General features: G+C 39.9%; 1 long non-coding RNA gene and 2 pseudogenes across 1 annotated transcript; 1 reads left to right on the forward strand and 2 right to left on the reverse strand.

Moving 5' to 3' along the window:
• The first annotated feature begins 140 nt into the window (after positions 1-140).
• LOC134809400 (uncharacterized) lies at positions 141-4,969 on the forward strand. Its single transcript, XR_010154987.1, has 2 exons — positions 141-1,495; positions 3,095-4,969. It is a non-coding gene; the product is annotated as an uncharacterized LOC134809400 (long non-coding RNA).
• Positions 4,970-12,055: 7,086 nt separating this feature from the next.
• Positions 12,056-13,571, reverse strand: LOC100614199 (C-terminal-binding protein 2-like; annotated as a pseudogene).
• A 3,703-nt stretch (positions 13,572-17,274) lies between these two features.
• LOC104005502 (keratin, type I cytoskeletal 18-like) lies at positions 17,275-17,795 on the reverse strand (annotated as a pseudogene).
• Between the last annotated feature and the right edge of the window lie 3,151 nt (positions 17,796-20,946).

Raw genomic sequence — 20,946 nt, forward strand, 5'->3', positions numbered from 1 at the left:
CCTGGCATGGCATCCTGGGAGTCATAGTCCTTAAACGGTTTCCAGCACGTCGATCGCAAGGCTACCGAACTACAATCCCGGGATGCACCGGGATTGGGGCGGTGTTTAACGCGCCGGGTGGGGGGGGTGGGGGGAAGGATAGAGAGGCGCGTCCCTGGCCAGGCATGCTGGGAGTTATGGTCTCTTAACGGTTTCCAGCGATTGGGCCCCGGCCTGCACACTACAATCCCAGCAGCCACCGGGCTTCGAGGCGGTGTGTAGCACTGGAGGGAAGGATAGGGAGGTGCGTCCTTAGCCAGGCGTGCTGGGAGTTATGGTCTCTTAACAGTTTACAGTCCGTTGGTCTCAGGCCTACCTGACTACAATCCCAGCATGCGTTGGGCTTGGGGGCGGTGCGCAGCCCTAGAGGAAGGATCGGGACGACAGGTACCTCGCAAGGCATCCTGGGAGTCATAGTACTTTAAGTATTTCCGGCCCATTGGTTGCGAGGCCAACGGACTACAATCCCAGCATGCGCTGGGTTTGGGGGTGGTGTGTAGTATGGCAGCGAAGGATAGGGAGGCGCGTCCCTAGCTAGGAGTGCTGGGAGTTATGGTGTCTTAACGGTTTGCAGCCCATTGGTCGCCGACCTGAGAACTACAATCCCAGCATGCGCTGTCTGTCCTCCCCCGTGGTGCGCAGCCCTGGAGGAAGGGACAGGGCGGTGTGGGCCTCCGCCTTTCCTAAGCGGTGCCACCCCCTCGCCAAGGGAGTCCGGAGAAGGACTTGAGGGGCAGGTCTGGCTGGGCGATGAGGACGGTGTGACGCTGCGAAGTGCACCTCCCTTGCTCAAATCGGAGGGGTCTGGTCCTCACTGAACAGCCCGCTGAACATCTCGGTGTCCTCTCACATACACACCCGCGGGGGGTTTCCAGAGCATCGCACCTCTTCCAGCCCAGGGAGCCGCCTGCTGTGCTAAACTCTATGGGAACTGAGACATCCATCTGCTGCGTGGCCCACCCGTGCGCAACTTCAGAGCTTTCAAGGGGTGATGCAGGCTGTGGCTCCTTCGCGAAAATGTCACCCTCTACAGCCCCTTTCCTGTGATATAGAAGTTGACGCGTGAGAGAGAGTATTTATTGGGTTACCCAGGATCTGCTAACAGCAGAGGAGAAAACCACAATTTCCAGGCATAATAATCTACCTAAAGATGATGGTTTAGATGTTTTACAGTTGAAATCACCAGCCTCACCTCAACTGAGTCCTGACTGACGAGTGTCTCAAAAACACAGTTGGTGACCTGATCCCTCAGGAACAGGTGGTGCTGCAGCTTTGAGGGGATGCCTTTCAAGGTGCAGAGCACTTGGGCAGCATTGGAAGTCGTTCATGTTTTACATCTCTGCTTTGGATGGAAAGTTGATCACCCACAGCCGTTGGGGATGTACCTTAATATGCTGGGGCTTATCCGTTAAATTTTTCTGTCTAGACAATGAAAACCCAGAAGTTCCACTTGCAGGTAACCTCTTCATAATTGACGTCCCTAAGTTCCTTATGTCCTCAGGATGGTTCCTTTTGTTCCCAGATGTTACCAACTTTCATGATGCATCTAATCTGTACAAACCTGTGTATTACCCTATGTGAAAAGATACTTTGTTCAAATTACATGTTCTTATAATTTTCACTTGTGATTAGTGAGTATGGGACACTATTTAAAAAACCTGAAAAACCTCATCATAGCAATTGAATCATGTTACTGTACTTTATGAGGAATTAACCGCTTTAGGATTAATTACACATGGGTTCATCAGCACATTTGTAAAGAAAGGAAGAAAAACTGTATGGCCTTTATGAAATTGGAAAAATAAAGAACTATATATAGGGAGACCACAGCACAATACTAGGGCCCTTCTCTTATTTAAAATAGACTCTATGGGGTCGAATGCCTGCATTCCTAACCTGTCCTGCAGTATTGTCATTCTACTCTTCACTGTGTATTTATGTGGGGGTTTCTGAATTCACTGGTCCACAGCGTGGGGATGTTGTAACATGAGCGTATCCGTCATCTGTCACCTTAATAATTAATGAAGAGAAGAGCCTTGAGATCTGTGTTCAGATGCACTGCTGCTGAGTATGTGCCTGCAAAGACACTGCCCACAGCGGTGGTCTCAGAAAGTTGAACCTGATGCCACCACAAGCTGCTGTTCACAGATCTCGGTCCTCCTTGTGATTTGAGTCTCCTGCTTAGATCTATGGTTGTGAACCTGCTATGCTCACCCCCTTTATGGTAGTATCTTTTGTGTTGCCTTTTCCATTCCATTTGTTTCCTGGGAACTCACTGTGTAGCTGCAATTCGGAGAATATGTCGGATTCCACCCCCCACTACCTAAGTCACTGTACACTGGTCACATTTGTGTCATGTTGTCAGACTCCACGCTCTTCCTCTCTAATGGAATTTGTTGAAGAAGTATAGTTACCTGTAGATCTCCTCAGTGTAATGTGGCTGGGATTCATTATGAAGCTGGGCATGTTGTCCTTGGCCTCGTTGACATTATTCAAAATACCTTTCCCATATTTTGAAGTTTGATACTACTTTGTTAATGTGAACACTTGCCATAGCAGGCTTTATTAAATATCTTTGTGAATTTAACTGTCAAAACAACTTATGAAGTAGGCACATGATCCCCATTTTACAGGTGAGGAAACTAATGTTCCAAGATTTTGTGTAATTTAATTAACTTTACACAACTTTCTGGTGCATTTTGAATCTTAAGTTGGATCTCTGCCTCCACAGTGTGTGGGCTTACCTCCTTTTCTATTTTGTGCCTCTCTGCTAGCATCTGCAAGGGTACATGTTTTATTTTTAGTACATCTTTTACTTGATGGTAGGAAACTTGACAAACAGGTCCTCAGTGGGAGAGAAAACTCACTGGAATTTGTCCTTCTCTCTGCTTCTTCTTACCCTGGCAGGTGTGAGAGTTATCAAGTGAGATGGAGCAGTGGTAGATCCTGAACAGTCCTCACCTGGAATATTGGTTATTATAAAAAAAATAGTCCTCTCACTTTTTACAAGTGTAATTTCTTTGCCTTAAAGTTTTGTCTGGGCTTTCTCTTACAGGTTCCTGTGAATGAAGTTGCAAATATTGATGAAGATAATACTACTGCCTTGCTGTCAAACACTAACAGTCGCCTTTTTTTGTATCTCCAATTATAAATGCAATACATACTGTAAAAAGAAAAGAACACATCATAAATATCTTTATAAAGCAAAAGTCTTGGCTGGTGGCCAGGAGCAGTGACTCATGCCTATAATCTCAGCACTTTGTGAGGCCGAGGTGGGTGGATCATGAGGTCAGGAATTTGAGACCAGCCTAGCTGACATGGTGGAACCCCGTCTCTACTAAAAAATACAAAAATTAGCTGGTCTCGGTGGCGGGTGCCTGTAATCCCAACTACCCACGAGGCTGAGGCAGGAGAATCACTTGAACCCAGGAGGCGAATGGTGCAGTGAGCCAGGATCATGCCACTGCACTCTAGCCTGGGCAACAGAGTAAGACTCCATCTCAAAAACAAAACAAAACAAAAAACTTGGTTGGCATAGTGGCTCAATCCCAGCACTTTGGGAGCCCAAGGCAGGTGAAATGTTTGAACCCAGAAGCTCAACTCTAGTGTGGGCGACATGGTAAAACCCTCTCTCTACAAAAATACAAAAAGTAACCAGTTGTGGTGATGTACACCTGTATTCCCAGCTACTAGGGAGGCTGAGGTGGGAGGATTGTTTGAGCCTGGGAGGCCAAGTTTGCAGTGAGCTGTAATCACACCACTGTGCTTCCATGTGGGCAACAAAGTGAGACCCTGACCCAAAAAATAAAAACATAATAAACTGAAAGTCCCCTTTATTCCCTTCTCTTCAAACTCATTTTTTTTTTAATTTGAAAAAACTGTTAAGAGGTTGTTTTTTATTCTTCTGACTAAGTTGTATAAATTTCTTTTTTTTTTTTTTTTTGAGACAGAGTCTCACTCTGTCACCCAGGCTGGAGTGGTGTGGCACGATCTCAGCTCACTGCAAGCTCTGCCTCCCGGTTTCATGTCATTCTCCTGCCTCAGCCTCCCGAGTAGCTGAGACTAGAGGTGCCCGCCACCACACCCGGCTTATTTTTTGTATTTTTAGTAGAGACAGGGTTCCACCGTGTTAGCCAGGATGGTCTTGGTCTCGATATCTGGCCCATTGATCTGCCCGCTTCGTCTTCCCAGAGTGCTGGGATTACAGGCATGAGCCACCACGCCTGGCCTGTTATATAAATTTCTAAGTGATACACATAAAGTTTATTTTAAAAATTACACTATATTTTTTAAAATTTACTCTTTCTCCAGGTGTATTCTATCTATCTATCTATCTATCTATCTATCTATCTATCTATCTATGAAAAGGCCTTGTTCTGTCACCCAGACTGGAGTTCAGTAGCTCAATTATGGCTCACTGCAGACTCAAACTCTCAGGCTCAAATGATTTTCTAACTTCAGCTTCTGAAGTAGCTGGGAGTACAGGTGCATGCCACTACTCCTGGTTAATTTGTAGTTGTTTTTTTTGTTTGTTTTTTTTTTTTTTCTTTAAGCAGGGTCTCACTGTGTCACCTGGGCTGGAATGCAATGCACAATCACAGCTCACTCTAGCCTTGACCACTCAGGCTCAGGCAATTCTCCTGCCTCAGCCTCCTGAGCAGCTGGGACCACAAATGTGTATTAGCACACTTGGCTGTTTATTATTATTTGTAGAGACAGGGTCTCCCTATGCTGCCCAGGCATGTTGTGAACTCTTGTGCTTAAGCAGTCTGCTACCTCGGCCTCCCAAAGTGCTGGAATTACAGGTGTGAGCCACCACAACTTACCCAGCCTTTTTACTTTATGTAAGAATAGCATCAGTGTATTAAAAACATAATGGAAATTATTTATGGTGTCTTTTCAATTCTTATGCATTAAAGTTCTCTTATTAGAGCCTTTTATTAACGGTTATAGTGTATTTTCTGTAAAATTTTACTGTCATACACTACATGCCAATGATTCAAGATACCGGAACTTCATGAATGCACAGTCACAGTAGAATATTTTAGTTATCTAAGAAATATTTTTATAAATGATATATCAAGTTTATATGCAAGATAGCTGGGTCTAGTAGCAGGTGCTTGCAATCTCAGTGAAGGCTGAGGCAGGAGAATGGTTTGAACTCAGGAGGCGGAGGTTGAAATGAGCTGACATCTCGCCACTGCACTTCAGCCTGGGTGACAGAGCGAGACTCTGTCTCAAAAAAAGAAAAAAAACTGCCTGCAAGATTTTATGAGTAAGTATGTTTCTTACTTTTCTTTACAATTCCATATTACTGTCTCAATTATTTAGAATAGGTTCCAGGGAAGCAGTTGATTTCATTTTGCGTTTTACGTATGTATTATAATTTTGGATGCTATAATTTCCAACTCTGCCTGTACACTTCAAGTCAATGTGGATTTTTTTTTTAATAGTACAAACTGTTCATAGATTCACCTTCATAATGTTAAAAGCAGTGGCAGCTCCTGGTTTAAAAAGGGAACAGTGGAAGCAGCAGGCCATTTTATTTAAAATTGCGTTAGATTTTTCAGATGGATGATAGTTAAGATCATTAAATCCCATTACTGCTTCTAAGATTTCCACAAAATAACACATTAAATCCTCAGTCCTAAGCAATCACGACAGAGATTCAAAATTGCCTCTTAATGTCAAGGTAAACAGCGCAGTTTCTTCTCTTGCAATAAAGGTACATCATTTGATATACAAGGGAGCATCGCAGTCAGACACTTAAAAGATCGTGCTGTAGAAATAACTTCCATGTTTTCATCCGCCATGGGTATCCTCACCTCTGTCTCCCATGCACTAACACTATCAGTTTCCTCATGTGTCCTTTCTACTTTCTTTGAAAGAGGATGCTGATTGCAGACAATACATGACAGAGGCATTTCAAATCAGAAAGGAGTTTCTTGAGATATACATGATTTTAGTTTTAAGTAGAATTTCCTGAAGGGTTTTAGTTACAATACCACGTTCAAGAGGATGGTGGTGAAACTCATAGTAAACGTTTGGCAAAACATAGATTATGGGGTAGCCATCTCCTACAAACACTTCATCGGGGTTTATATATGAAATGTGAAATATCGTAGGTTTAATCCTGGCACAGAACCAAAACTGAGTGCATTTCACTTGAACAGCTGACCAATCCCCAGCACAGGTCCATATCAAGAAACGGAGAAGAAAGAATCCATTTAACCCCAGAAACGTTTTCATTTGCCCAAATTGAAAACCAAATTTCACTCAGGCAACTAATGTTGGGTTTAATTAAAATATAAATCGGTCATACGTTTTCAAAATTAAATTATATGTGTGTGTGCTTGTCTCTATAAATATGTCCCTAACTTTGCTCATGGCTTATCTTCCATATTTTTCGGCTGATTTTCAGTGGTTGTTTTATCTTCTGTGGATGAATAGTCATTGAAATAGTCTTAATTTCACAAGGTGTTTAATTATAAATCTATACTTCCTTTGTGTGAGAGAAAATCTTTTGTGAACAAAATTTAATTTTTGGAAAGCTTTATAAGTCCATATTTTTTCTTTTAAAAATCGTGATTGTGGTAAAAACACATAATGTAAAATTTACCATCTTAATTCTTTTTAAGTGTATATTTCGTTAGTGTTAAGTACATTCACATAGTTATGCAAAAGATCTGTAGAACTTCTATGTCTTGCGAAACTAAAATTAAATTCCTTTTAAGACAACTGCCCATTTTACCATCTCTTCAGCCCTTAAGAAACACCATTCTAACTTTTTTTCCTATGAGTTTGTCTGCTTAAGATACCTGATTATTAATGGAATCATAGACTGTCACTTTGTTCCTGGCTTATTTCAGTTAACATGATGTTCTCAATAATTATCATATAATGTGACTTTTTAAAGACTGAATAATATTCTACTTTATGTATGTGTCACTTGTTATTAATCTGTTCATTGGTCAAGGGACATCTGGGTTATTCTGCCTTTTGGCTTGTGTTAGTAATGCTGCAATAAATTTGGGTGTGCAAATATCTCTTCTGGATCATGTGTTGTATATTTTAAATACATAGCCAGTATAGGGTTTGCTGGATTGTATAATGATCTTATTTTAAATTTTTTGAAGAGCTTTCATACTATTTTAAAAATAGGTTTGAGGTGGTAGATTATTGTGACTTTGCTTTGCATTTTTCTAGAAGAGAGATGTCGAGTATCCTTTTAAATGCCTAGTCATTTCTATATCTTCTTTGGAGAAAGTCATTTCAAACATTTGCCATTCTAAATCAAGTTACTAACTTTTTTTGTTGTTGAGTTTTAGGAATTTATATATTTTGAAAATTAACACCTACCAAATATGTGATTAGAAAATATTTTTACTTTTTTTTGTTACATGTATGTGTGTATGTATGTATGCACATATATAACCCTATACAAGGCAGGGTTTTCCTATGTTTTCATGGCTAGTCTCAAACTTTGGCCTCAAGTAATTGTTCTACCTTGGCCTCCTAAAGTTCTAGAATTATAGGCATGAGCCACCATGCCTAGCTTTCACCCACTTATTAGGTGACATTTGTATGCCACTAAATGTTTTATTTGATGTGTAGAATAGTTGAAGCTTAATGTAGTCCCTTTTTTTGTCGTTGTTCTTTTCCTTGTTGCATATGAATTTGATGTCAAACTTAAGGGAAGAGTTTTAAGACTTATGTCATAAACATTTCCTCTATGTTTACTCCTAAGAATTTTATTAGTTTTTATGTTTAAGTATTGAATCCATTAAAAAAAAACTTTTCTTTTTTTATGCGATACAAAGGAAGCATCCAACTTTATTTTTTTCTCTGTAAATATTCAATTTGGAAAATTCTTTGTTAAAGAGATTCTTATTTTTCTATTGTGTGATCATGGAAAGCTTATGGAAGAGTATTTTATCACATATGCAAGGGTTTATTTCTGGGATCTCTATTCTGTTTCATCATCTATGTATCTGTTTTTGTGGCAATACTATATTTTTTTTATTTTCGTAGCTTTGTATTATGATTTTAAATCAGAAAATTTAATAACTCTTTGTTCTTTTTAAAGGGTGTTTGGCTAGTCACATTTCCTAAGCAACCTTTATAATTATACACAAAAATTCTGCAAAAAAATACCATTGGGATTTTGACAAAAATTACATTACATTTTTATATCATCATGAGTAGTACTGACAACAATTTTTTTTTTTTTTTTTTTTTTTTTTTTTTTTTTTTTTTTTGGAGATGGAGTTTTAGTGAGTCACTGAGGCTGAAGGGCAGGGGTGTGAGATGTGCTCACTGCAGGCTCTGCTTCCCAGGTTCAAGCAATTCTCCAGTCTCAGCCACCAGAGTAGCTGGGAATACAGTCATGCACCATCACATCTCGCTAACTTTTGTATTTTTAGTAGAGATAGGGTTTTGCCATATTCACCAGGCTAGTATCAAACTTCTGCTCTCAAGTGATCCACCCACTTTGGCCTCCCAAAGTCCTGGGATTACAGGCATGAGCCACGTGCCGGCCCTGACATCTTAACAATATTAAATCACCTGACACTTCAGCAAGACTATAGAAAGGTTTTGCTTAATTTCCTCTTATTTACGTATTTGCCACATTTTCTTGCTTTTGAATTCTAGTTTCATTTACTTTGTATGACTTCAGTTTTCTTAAATTTAATAAGACATGTATCCTAACAGAATGTACCCTGTGTGACTTAGAATATCGCAGATTTTGCTCCTTTCAATTGGAGAGTTCTGTAAATGCTGGTTGGGTCTATGGTGTTCAGGTTTGGCTTTCTTACTGATATTATATCTGACTATTCTAGTCGTTATTGAAAGTGGAGTCTTGAAGTCCACCATTGTTGTGTTGCTATGTATTTCTTGCATGACTTCTGTCAATATTTCTTTTACATATTTGAAAGACAAGAATCAATTGAACCTGGGAGGAGGAGGTTGAACTGAGCCTATCGCGAGATCGTGCCACTGCCCTCCAGCCTGGGAGAAAGAAACTCTGTCTCTAAAAAAAAAAAAAAAAAAAAACAGAAAGATGTCAATGCTATTTATAGTAATATAAAAATTTAATGTAATTTTTGTCAAAATCTCATTGGTATATTTTTGCAGATTTTTCAAATTATATACATATATGATTTATAAATTATTGTTATAGATTCCTTGAAAGTTAATCCATCTCACCATTACATAATACCAATCTGTCTCGGCCGGGCGGGTGCAATGGCTCACGCCTGCAGTCCCAGCACTTTGGGAAGCCAAGGCGGGTGAATCATGAGGTCCAGAGATCGAGACCATCCTGGCCAACAAGGTGAAACCCCATCTCTACTAAGAAGTACAAAAATTAGCTGAGTGTGGTGGTGCATGCCTGTAGTCCCAGCTACTCAGGAAGCTGAGGCAGGAGAATCGATTGAACCGGGGAGGCGGAGGTTGCAGTGAGCCGAGATAGTGCCACTGCACTCCTGCCTGGTGACAGAATGAGACTCTGTCTCCAAAAACAAAAACAAAAACATAATACCAATCTGTCTCTTGTTCACATTTTTGATTTAAAATATATTTTGTTTAATATAATTATGACCATGGCCCTCCAATTGTAGCTACTCATTGCATAAAGTACATTTTCTTTATACTGTTACTTTCAACTTATTTGAGTTCTTAGAGCTGAAGTGACTCTTGTAGAGAGCACATTGCCGGATCTTCTTTGTTCTTAATACATTAAATTATTTATTAACTTTCTTTAAGGTATTTAGCTTTTTATATTTGAAGTAATTACTGCAGTTAATGAAGTTACTTTATTATTTGTAATTGTCTTCTGTGTTTCTTGTAGATGTGTTATTTATCATTTTTTCTCTTACTTCTTTATTTTTGTTTGTTGATTTTGTAGCGACATGATTGAATTTCTTTCTCATTTGCCTTTGCATACATTCTACAGGTTTTTTTGGTAATCATCTTGAGAAATAAAGACTTCATAAATCATCTTAAAGTTATGACAGTATATAACAACTATATTTCAACTGAATGCAAAGTTGTACCTCTTCACATCCCCACCGTTTTATTAATATCACATATTATCTTTTCTTATTCTCTATGAACACACATTTATGCAGATTTTTGCTGCATTTTTTAAAGTCCATGGCAATATTTTGAAAATTTTGTGCACCATCATTATGACAGTAGAGATTTCTTTACCTGTTTATATATTTACCTTTAATATAGCACTTTCTATTTTCATGTGCTTTTATGATGCTGTGCAGCATCATTTCATTTTTTGACGTGATAGAGTTTCTTTAACATTTCCTTTAGGACTGTTCCAGTGGTTAGTAACAGACTCAACTTTTATTTATTTTGGAAAGGTTTAGTTTTTTTTATTTCTGAAGTGATATTATTCCAGTTGAAGGTTTTTGTTTGGAAGTATTTCTTCTTGTTTAATTACCTTGTCATCTGGGGATTTCTCAGCTACTTTTTAAAAATAACCGCTTTATTACTTTTCTCCTGTATTGTTTTTGTAAGATAACAAAAAAATGTAAATATTTATATTTATAAATATAATAGTCCACTTGATGGTGTGCAGTACGTCCTATACTTTTTTCTCCATTCTGTTTAAAAAATTTGTTTTTATCGCTCAATATTTATAACTACAATGTCATTAATTGTGTAATTTTTTTCTCCTTTATTAGTCTGCTTTTGTGAGTGTTGATTAAATTTTTAATATAGTTATTATGTTCTTCAGATTCACAATTGTTGTAGGTTTTTAAAAATCTTTTTATTGATATCTCATTTTCTTTATGTATCACTTCTTCTAATATTCTTTTGTTATCTGTGTTCTGTTTTTGTTCATTAAACAGTTTTTTTCTAATTACATTTTATTGAAAACTGCACTGAATGCTAAATGTCCATCTTTACAATAAACAACTACAGTAATGGTAACTCGTACTACACTACAACAAAATATACTTCTGATAGCCATTATTTTTCTGTTTGGGACAATTTAAAAAATTTTTCTTTTCTTACAAAAACGTAAATGTACCTAATCAAAGCATCAAAATAGGCCATCTTTTTAAACAAAAAGACAATGATTCACAAAAGACTATGAACAGAACATGTAACTAATTGAGGCAAATCTAATAGAATTTGTTAAAATCAGTCACATCCAATACATCTGAAGTGTTCTTGTATAAAACACAACGTGAAGAAAAGAAGACTTTATCAATGTCTTAAAAAGTGGGTTTGTTCATAGAGCATCTGACAAGTTACCATTAAAAGTGTTTCCTGTGACATAAGAAAATGCAATATTATTTTTCTTGAACCCTTTTAGTGCAAGGGTTCAAGAAACCTTGAACCCTTTCCACTCAATAAAATAGCAGAGGATCTGAAACTGAGAAAATATACTTCATTACAAACAGCTTGTGAAACTTAATACTTTTTTTTTTTTTTTTTTTTTTTTTTTTTTTTTTTTTTTTTGCATTATCGGAGGCTTTTACTGAACTTGCAACCGACTTGCCCGCTCAGTATGCAGTTCAGATATGAGAGATGCTTCTCTGTACAGGGGCCGGTACTGTCTTCAATCCTATGGGTGCGGATGACTAACACAGGCACATAGTTTACTCCACATTTTCTAGTAATGTGATCTTCCTATTAGCAAAAAGCGGTAAACAGTCCCTGTAGACTGAAGGGACTCAAGTCACAAGATGGGGATTTCCTCCTCATGGTTTTTATTTTGATGTTTGAAGTCTTGATGCAACATTCTGAGCAGGGTGTTCCGGACCTGCTGTGCCCAAGGGACTGATAAAGGAAAAAGTTCTATTTATTCTTTGTGATTTGACGCACAGATGAAAAACAACACACAATAACGGAAGTTGGTCGTTAATAAATCACACTCTAGTCTTTCAGAGCTTCCGTAAGCAGACGACATCTTCAGTTTTCTAGCTCTTGTAGTTTTAGCACTGCAATACCAATGAGCCTATGTCCAGAATCAGCTAAAAAGAGCGTCAGATTCTTTTTCTCTTAGTTTATCTATTTTTCACTGTCTCTTGTTCCCAAGTGTATCTGAATGATTACCTTCCGGCATTGTCTGTTATTTCTCCTTGGCGTACTCTCGATTGTCCCCGTGTTTGACGGCTGGTTGGGAGAGGGCGCTTGGGAAGGATGTGCCACTGTGGGGAGTTTGTGAGTCACCGGGATGCCTCCAGAGAAGATCCCTTCCATGGATGCGGGAAGTCCTCCTGGAGCCAACCCCACGATGCGTGGATGAATTGCTTGCTGGTCTATTTCCCACCAAAGCACAGATATGACAAAAAATTCCTTGTTCACACAGTTTCTTAAGCTTCCTGGGATGCGGCCTGTGATGGCTCCGCAGATCTCCGTGGCAGCTGTCTCCCTCATCTCCAGTGACACCTGCTGGCTGTAGCAGGCAGTGTGAGGAGTGCAGATGAGATTGGGGCCATCTTTCAACGGACCCTGAGCAAAGCTAAAGGGCTGCGACTCATTCACGTCGAGGATTGCCCCTCGTATCCTGCCCTCCTTGAGGGCCTGTGCTAAGGCTTTCTCGTCCACCAGGCCACTACGGGCTGCATTCACAAGGAATGCTCCCTGCCTCATCTGCTTTATGGTAAGTCATGGATAAGGTGGTGCTTAAGTTCGTGGAGACTGCAGTGCAAGGAGATGCAGTCGCCCTGCTACAGCAAATCCTGCAGGGTGTAGACCCTCTGCATGCCCAGGGACTGCTCGATCCCATCCTGCAAGTAGGGGTAATAAAATATGACGCTGAATCCAAAGGCTGTGGCTGGAACTGCGAAAGCCTGCTGCGTGCGACCCTAGCCGATGAGGCCCAGCGTCTTCCCACGAATGGGGGTCACTCCCGAGGCCACCTCGCAGATCTGCTCCGTTCTCTGAACCCGCTTGCCTTCCCACAGTGCCTGGTACAGCCATGTGTTCCTCCGGTACATGTTGAGGATGTGGCAGTTGGTGGAATTTGCTGTCTCTTCCACGGCTGCGGACGGGATGTTTCACACAACAATTCCAAGCTCGCTGGCAGCCTTGATGTCCACGTTGTCATAGCCACTGCCCACCCCCACGATCACTCTCAAGGCCTTGAAATTTGCCAGATCCTCCCTGGTGAGGTGATGGCGTGGTACATCATGGAGCCCACGGCTCCGTTTAGAACCTTCTCGTGGATCTCCTGCGTGGACTGCATCACAGAAGGCCACGGTGGCCAGGTCCTTCAGGATGGGCATGTACACAGTGCAGTCACGGCCGACCAGGAACGCGGCCAGTGAGCGGGGGCTCAGGGGGTCTTTCATGATCTGGCGGCGAATTCCTTCACAAATTCTGTCCAATCGCTGTCTCTTGACTTAGCGCTTATCCACAAGGGCCATTCTTTACGGAACTTTGCAACTCTCAGCTGAAAAGGCAAAGCAGTCCTCTAAGAACTTAGGGGAACTCGCAGGAGTCTGTATGCATGATGCCACTATGAACCCAATATAAATTTGTTCACAAACTCTATAGTTCACACGATGGGCTGTCCGTCTTTTTAAGGGAATATAGCTTCATTGGTTCAAAACCATTTAAGGTGATGAAACCCATTTGCTTGCAACTCAGCCACCATCGCGCAGTCAATCAAAAAATCTCACCACGACCCTAGGTCTGGAGCTCCTGGAGTCCGCGACCGCTGGGGGTGGAGGCGGCTTCGTCCTGGTGCAGCCAGGTGCCTGCTCCTGCTCTGAGACTTGGGCGTGGGTTGGGGGTCCACCCGGGTGTCCTGCATGGTGTCGAGTCTCCTCCCTTGCGGGGGCCCTGTGGACCGGAGGAGTGTCCATGTCATTAAGGAGCTTTGATAATTATTTTGATTTTTGAAATTATATAATGCGAATACAACAAAAACAACAAAGAATAAACCTACAAATTTTGACCTTTAAAAGTCAACAAAGATTTTTAAAGCTCAATATTTGTAGGTTTATTTTATTTCTTCATTTGGGACATGTTTTCGTCCTTTTCTGTATGTCCTGCAATCTTTTGATGAGATTCAGAAATTTATAAAACAACTGTGTAATGTAGTATGTACAAACTTTCTTACTACAAGATAATACAACAATCAGCGAGGCTGTACATCCTGGTGCTTCATTAACAGGGTCCTCAATGTGTCTCCTGTGGGCTTGTGTGTGTATTTTTAAGGTAAAGATATTTTTTCCCATTGTTTTCCAGACACGGTAGTCCTTTGCTTCCGCAGTTGATTGCAGTGTTTGTTTCTCTGAGGCTGTGATAAGCATGGAACTTCTCTTCTCAGCAGTCATAAGTTGTCATTCTCATAACTCTGCCATTTCCTTTAGCATTCCCTGTTGGGGGAGACAGAATCTAGTCATGGGGGTAGCCCAAAAAGCCAAACCTTTGAATATATGTTCCACTGTTCTCATTCTATACTGAGGGAGATACTGAAAGTTGGATGTTTTCTCTTGAGCCCAATTGCTGTTCTGGGAAAGAAGAAGGGATGTGGTGAATATAAGCCAGACCTGGTTGCCTTGTACAGCAAGCTTTTCCAACCCGCCTTGTTTTGTTTTTGTTATGGCTCTGTTTTGTGTTAGGTTTTTAGCAGCCTGCAGCAATGGTTTTCAGGTTCTGTCTCTAGTGATAAGCAGCAAAGGGGGATGAGGAAAGGACCTTACTGGCTCAACCAGAAACAGAAGCTAAGAACTCATGGCTGTAGTCTCCCTTGGATGCCCCATTCTACAGTAAAGGAAATATCTTTGGAATGTAAAAAGAGAGAATAATAGGCATCACCCCAATAGGAAAGAATGAACAAATAACAAAGATGAGAGGTGCAAAGGCCAAGGAGAAAACCTTAAAAATGTGGTGTTGGAAGTTCTGCTTCAAAGAAATTGGTTCTGGAAAATTCTAGATTTACTTCTTTTGCCTCCACAGATGGGAATTTCCTACCCTTGCTTATTATGCTCTTCAGTCTTCTAAGGCTTCTCCTGTTCATCCTCTAGCATTCCAGGGCATTCACAGTGACAGCCAAAGTTCTCCTCTTCTTTCTGTTATTCCTGTGAAGGCCTTGTGGTCTGAGTACTTTTCCATTGTTTTTGGGATCTGAGGAAATCTGCACATTTTGTGAGACTTCCATGTTAAGCTGTTTTGTAAAAATCTGTGCCTCATGTCAGAAGTCTGTGAGAGTAAAAGTGCAGGCATTGGGGTTTGGTTCACATATTTCAGAAAGTCCAAGGACAAAGGTTTCTTCTTCATAATTTTCAGTCCTATGATTTCAAATGTGATCCTGCAAAAAAATTGGAAAAAAAATTATCAGAGCCCAAAGCACCTTAGCACATATGATAAAGTTGAATCTTCTATTTCACTTTATTCTTTTTTTCATCTCTGGTAATGTAGGTCAAAATGTTTTCTTTCCCTTAGTAGAAACTAACTTAGAAATGTGAACTCTCTATGCCAAACGTCTCACCTGTGGAATAGTTTATTGTATCTACTCACCTCAAAGAAATTTTAAAGAACTTGATGCCATAGAAAAACTTGGAAACTTGCGAGGAATAGAACAAATTCTTAATTGTCACATGATTTCTTAATGAGTTATTTTATTAATTAATCTTATATGAAGCTTAGTGGGACTGTGATCTGTACGTTTTCCCTGTCCTGTTTTTGTGTATGTCAAATTAGCCTGTAATTTTAGCTTCGGGGGTTTCAGAATAGCATACTTGAATTTATGTGTTATACAGAAAGTGAAGTAGATAGTATGCACATCACATTAAGAAAAGTTTTAGTTTGTGTCTAAGTTCACTGCATAGAAAAACTTATCATTAGTGTTTCCATTTACTTTCCTCAACATCTATCTGAATGATAGTATAATTTATTTCTAATTGCTTATTATATTGTAGTGTTCCACAGCATATTTTACAATATTCATGTTTTTCCCATATGTAAAAATGTAAGGCTTTTCTTTGCTTTTATAAAAATAAATTATTGGCCAGTGCTGTGTCTCATGCTTGTAATCCCAGCACTTTAAGAGGCCGAGATGGGTGGATCACAAGATCAGGAGTTCAACACCAGCCTGGCCAACATGGTGAAATCCCGTTTCTACTAAAACTACAAAAAATATAGCCGGCCAGGTGCGGTGGCTCAAGCCTGTAATCCCAGCACTTTGGGAGGCCGAGACAGGTGGATCACAAGGTCAGAAGATCAAGACCTTCCTGGCTAACATGATGAAACCCCATCTTTACTAAAAATACACAAAAACTTGCCAGGCGTGGTGGTGGGCACCTGTAGTCCCAGCTACTCAGGAGGCTGAGGCAGGAGAATGGCGTGAACCCAGGAGGCGGAGGTTGCAGTGAGCCGAGGTCTCGCCACTACACTCCAGCCTGGGTGACAGAGCGAGACTCCGTCTCAAAAAATTAAATAAATAAATAAATAAATAAATAAATTATAGCCTTTGCATTTGTATAAAAAGAGGAGTAATAAATATATTAAGAATATAATAAAAAGTGTCTCTAATATCATTGAAATCTCTATTAAAATTTTCTTCTAAATGCTCTTTATGGGAGATTATAATGTATTTGTTGTGCAATTTTGTTACTCTAACCATATGCTAATAATTCAAAATCTGATCTTTCTGGGTGCCCAGTTATGGTTGAACATGCTAGTTACCTAGAAAGAGTCTTCTTCCGTTGTATGCTTTGTTTATTCAGTATTTCACAGGTTAATGTTTATTTAATTTTATTTTCTAATATTATATATTCTTGTATTTCCTTGTTAGGATAGGCTGCCTTACATCATTTGTGTTTTTAGATTCTGCCTATATATTATAATTTTGCACGACTATATTCAACTGTGTACAGTTTCAAAGAGTGTAGAAAATAAGTCAAATGTGAATCAACCATATGTCTATTGCCAACATAATTCTCTGTTCATTTGCCTGTATAAACTTTACTCATACTTTATTTATGACTTGTGTATTTGTTTTATTAGTTGGTGGTCAATTACTTTTTTAATCCTCTCTGGGTGCGTAGTTGTGGAAATTGTCTTAATTTCCACTTCTATGTATTAATGATTCTATATTACTTTTGTGTGAAGGAAACACTTCTGTGATTTGAAGGTAATTTTTTTTGACCTCTGAACTTTTTACTGGCCTCCTGCTCCCCAAAGGGACCTTGCTTCTGCTGGCTCAGCACCTCAAAACGTCGGTGTTACTGGTCTCAGACACCACTTTGCCGTCCATTATCCTGCAGGGGTGTTCTTTTGGATGTTTTTCAGGTATTTGTTGCTGTCCAGAGCATCGCCAAGATTGAAGTTCTCCCCGTCTTCTAGCAGGCGGCAGTAGGTGGCAATCTCAGCCTCCAGCTCGACCTTGATGTTCCACAGGTCCTCGTGCTCTTGGGCCTGGTGCCTCTCTTCCCGGGTTTGGGTCAGCTCTGACTCCAGGTGCAGCAGGATCCTGTTGAGCTCCTCCATCTGCATCTACCTCCCTCAGGCTGTTCTCCAAGGTGGCCTTCAGATATCTCATTGAGTCCAGGTCTATATCCAAGGACTGGACTGTACATCTCAGCTCCCTGAGCATCCTCTCGGCAGCTCCGATCTCAGTGGACAGCACGGTGAATACTGTGGTGCTCTCCTCAGTCTGCCGGCACCAGTACTTGTCCAGCTCCTCTCGGTTGTTCTCAGCCATCTCGTCATATTGGGCCTGGATGCCTGCCATGATCTTGCCAAGGTCCTGAGACTTGGGGACATCTACCTCCATGGTCAACCAAGAGCTGGAAATCAGGTATTATAAACCTTTAACTTCCTCCTCATGATTCTTCATGAGGAGCAGCTCTTCCTTGAGGGCCTCCATCTCTGTCTCCAGCAGAGGCTGAGTGATACTGGTGTTATCAGTAATGTCGCTCTCCACAAACTGGCATATGGCCAGCTCTGTCTCACACTTTAAAGTCATCAGCAGCAAAATGATCATTTTCAGTCTGCAGGATGATGCAGGCACTGTCTGCAGAATTGGCAAAGATTTTTTTATTAGTCTAGTTTTCTGTCTTTATGCCAGTAACAAACGATTTTGATTACTGTAGATTTCTAACATGTCTTGAAATCAGGAATTGTAATGCTTCCAACTTTTTTATGTGGTCCCCTGAAATTCCGTATACTTTGGGGAGTCACATTCTCTGTTTCTGTCAAAAATAATCTTAAGAATTTCATAGGGATTGTATTAAATCTGTAGCTCACCTTGGGTGTTATAGACACGTTCAAAATACTAAATTTTCTAACTCTTGAACAAAAACATGTTGAAGAGTAAATTGTTTAATTTTCATGTATTTGTGAATTTTATGAATTTTCTTCTGTTATTGATTTCTAGTTTTAATCCATTTTGGTCAGAAATTATAGTCTGTAACCTTCAGTTTTTATTATACTTTAAGTTCTAGGGTACATGTGCGGAACATACAGGTTTGTTACATAGGTATACATGTGCCATGTTGGTTTGCTGCACCCATCAACTCATCATTTACATTAAGTGTTTCTCCTAATGCTATCCCTTTCCTAGCCCCCCACCTCCAAACAGGCACTAGCATTTGATGTTCCCTGCCCTGTGTTCATGTGTTCTCATTGTTCAACTCCTACCTATGAGTGAAAACATACAGTGTTTGTTTTTCTGTCCTTGTGATAGTTTGCTGAGAAGGATGGTTTCCAGCTTCATCCATGTCCCTGCAAATGACATGAATTCATCCTTTTTTAAGGCTGCGTAGTATTCCATGGTGTATATGTGCCACAGTTTCTTAATCCAGTCTATCATTGATGTACATTTGGGTTGGTTCCAAGACTTTGCTCTTGTGAACAGTGCCACAATAAACATACGTGTGCAAGTGTCTTTATAGTAGCATGATTTATAAACCTTTGGATATATACCCAGTAATGGGATTGCTGGGTCAAATGGTATTTCTGGTTGTAGATACTTGAGGAATTGCCACACTGTCTTCCACAGTGGTTGAACTAATTTACACGCCCACCCACAGTGTAAAAGCATTTTATTTCTCCACATCCTCTCCAGCATCTGTTGTTTTCTGACATTTTAGTGATCCCCATTCTAACTGGTGTAAGATGGTATCTCATTGTGGTTTTCATTTGCATTTCTCTGATGACAGTGACGATGCACAATTTTTCATGTCTGTTGGTTACATAAATGTCTTCTTTTGAGAAGTGTCTGTTCATATTCTTTGCCCACCTTTTAATGGGATTGCTCATTTTTTCTTGTAAATTTGTTTAAGTTCTTTGTAAATTCTGGATGTGAGTCCTTTGTCAGATAGGTAGATTGCAAAAATTTTCTTCTATTCTGTAGGTTGCCTGTTCGCTCTGATGATAGTTTCGTTTGCTGTGTAGAAGCTTTTAAGTTTAATTAGATTTCATTTGTCTATTTTGGCTTTTGTTGCCATTGTTTTTGGTGTTTTAGTCATGAAGTCTTTGCCCATGCCTATGTCCTGAATGGTATTTCCTAGGTTTTCTTTTAGGTTTTTATGGTTTTAGGTCTTTATGGTTTTAGGTCTTACATTTAAGTCTTTAACCCTTCTTGAGTCAATTTTTGTATAGGGTGTAAGGAAGAAATCCAATTTCAGTTTTCTGCATATGGCTCGCCAATTTGTCCAGCAACATTTATTAAATAAGGAATGCTTCCCTCACTGCTCGTTTTTGTCACATTTGTCAAATATCCAAAGGTTGTAGATGTGTGGTGGTATTTCTGAGGCCTCTGTTTTTTTCCATTGGTCTATATATCTGTTTTGGTACCAGTACCATGCTGTTTTGATTACTGTAGACCTGTAGTATAGATTGAAGTCAGGTAGCATGATACCTCCAGATTTTCTCTTTTGGCTTAGGATTTTCTTGCCTATGCAGGCTGTCTTGTGGTTCCATATGAACTTCAAAGTAGTTTTTTCCAATTCTGTGAAGAAAGTCAGTGGTAGCTTGATGGGGATAGCATTGAATCTATAAGTTATCTTGGGCAGCATGGCCATTTTCATGACATTGATTCTTCCTTTCCAGGAGCATGGAATGTTCTTCCATTTGTTTGTGTCCACTTTTATTTCATCAAGCAGTGGTTTGTAGTTCTCCTTGAAGAGGTCCTTCACATCCCTTGTAAGTTGGATTCCTAGGTATTTTATTCTGTTTGTAGCAATTGTTGAGTGGGAGTTCATTCATGATTTGGCTCTCTGTTTGTCTGTTGTTGGTGTATAGAAATACTTGTGATTTTTGCACATTATTTTGTATCCTGAGACTTTGCTGAAGTTGCTTATCAGCTTAAGGAGATTTTGGGCTGAGACGATGGGGTTTTCTAAATATACAATCATGTCATCTGCAAACAGAGACAATTTGGCTTTCTCCTTTTTCTAATTGAATGTCCTTTATTTCTTTCTCTTTGCTGATGGCCCTGGCCAGAACTTCCAATACTATGTTGAGTGGGAGTGGAGAGAGAGGGCATCGTTTTCTTGTGCTGGTTTTCAAAGGGAATGCTTCCAGTTTTTGCCCATTCTGCATGACATTGGCTGTGGGTTTGTCATAAATAGCTCTTATTATTTTCAGATATGTTCCATCAACACCTAGTTTATTTAGAGTTTTTATCATGAAAGGCTGTTGAGTTTTGTTGAAGGCCTTTTCTGCATCTATTGAGATAGTCATGAGATTTTTGTCTTTGGTTCTGTTTATGTGATGAATTATGTTTATTGATTTGCATATGCTGAACCAGCCTTGCATCCCAGGGATGAAGCTGACTTGATTGTGGTGGACAAGCTTTTTGATGTGCTGCTGGATTTGGTTTGCCAGCATTTTATTGAGGATGTTCGCATCGATGTTCATCAGGGATATTGTTTTTTTGTTGTGCCTCTGCCAGGCTTTTGTATCAGGATGATGCTGGCCTCA

This window comes from Pan troglodytes, chromosome Y (assembly GCF_028858775.2).
Source record: "Pan troglodytes isolate AG18354 chromosome Y, NHGRI_mPanTro3-v2.0_pri, whole genome shotgun sequence".
Classification (NCBI taxonomy): Eukaryota; Metazoa; Chordata; class Mammalia; order Primates; family Hominidae; genus Pan; species Pan troglodytes.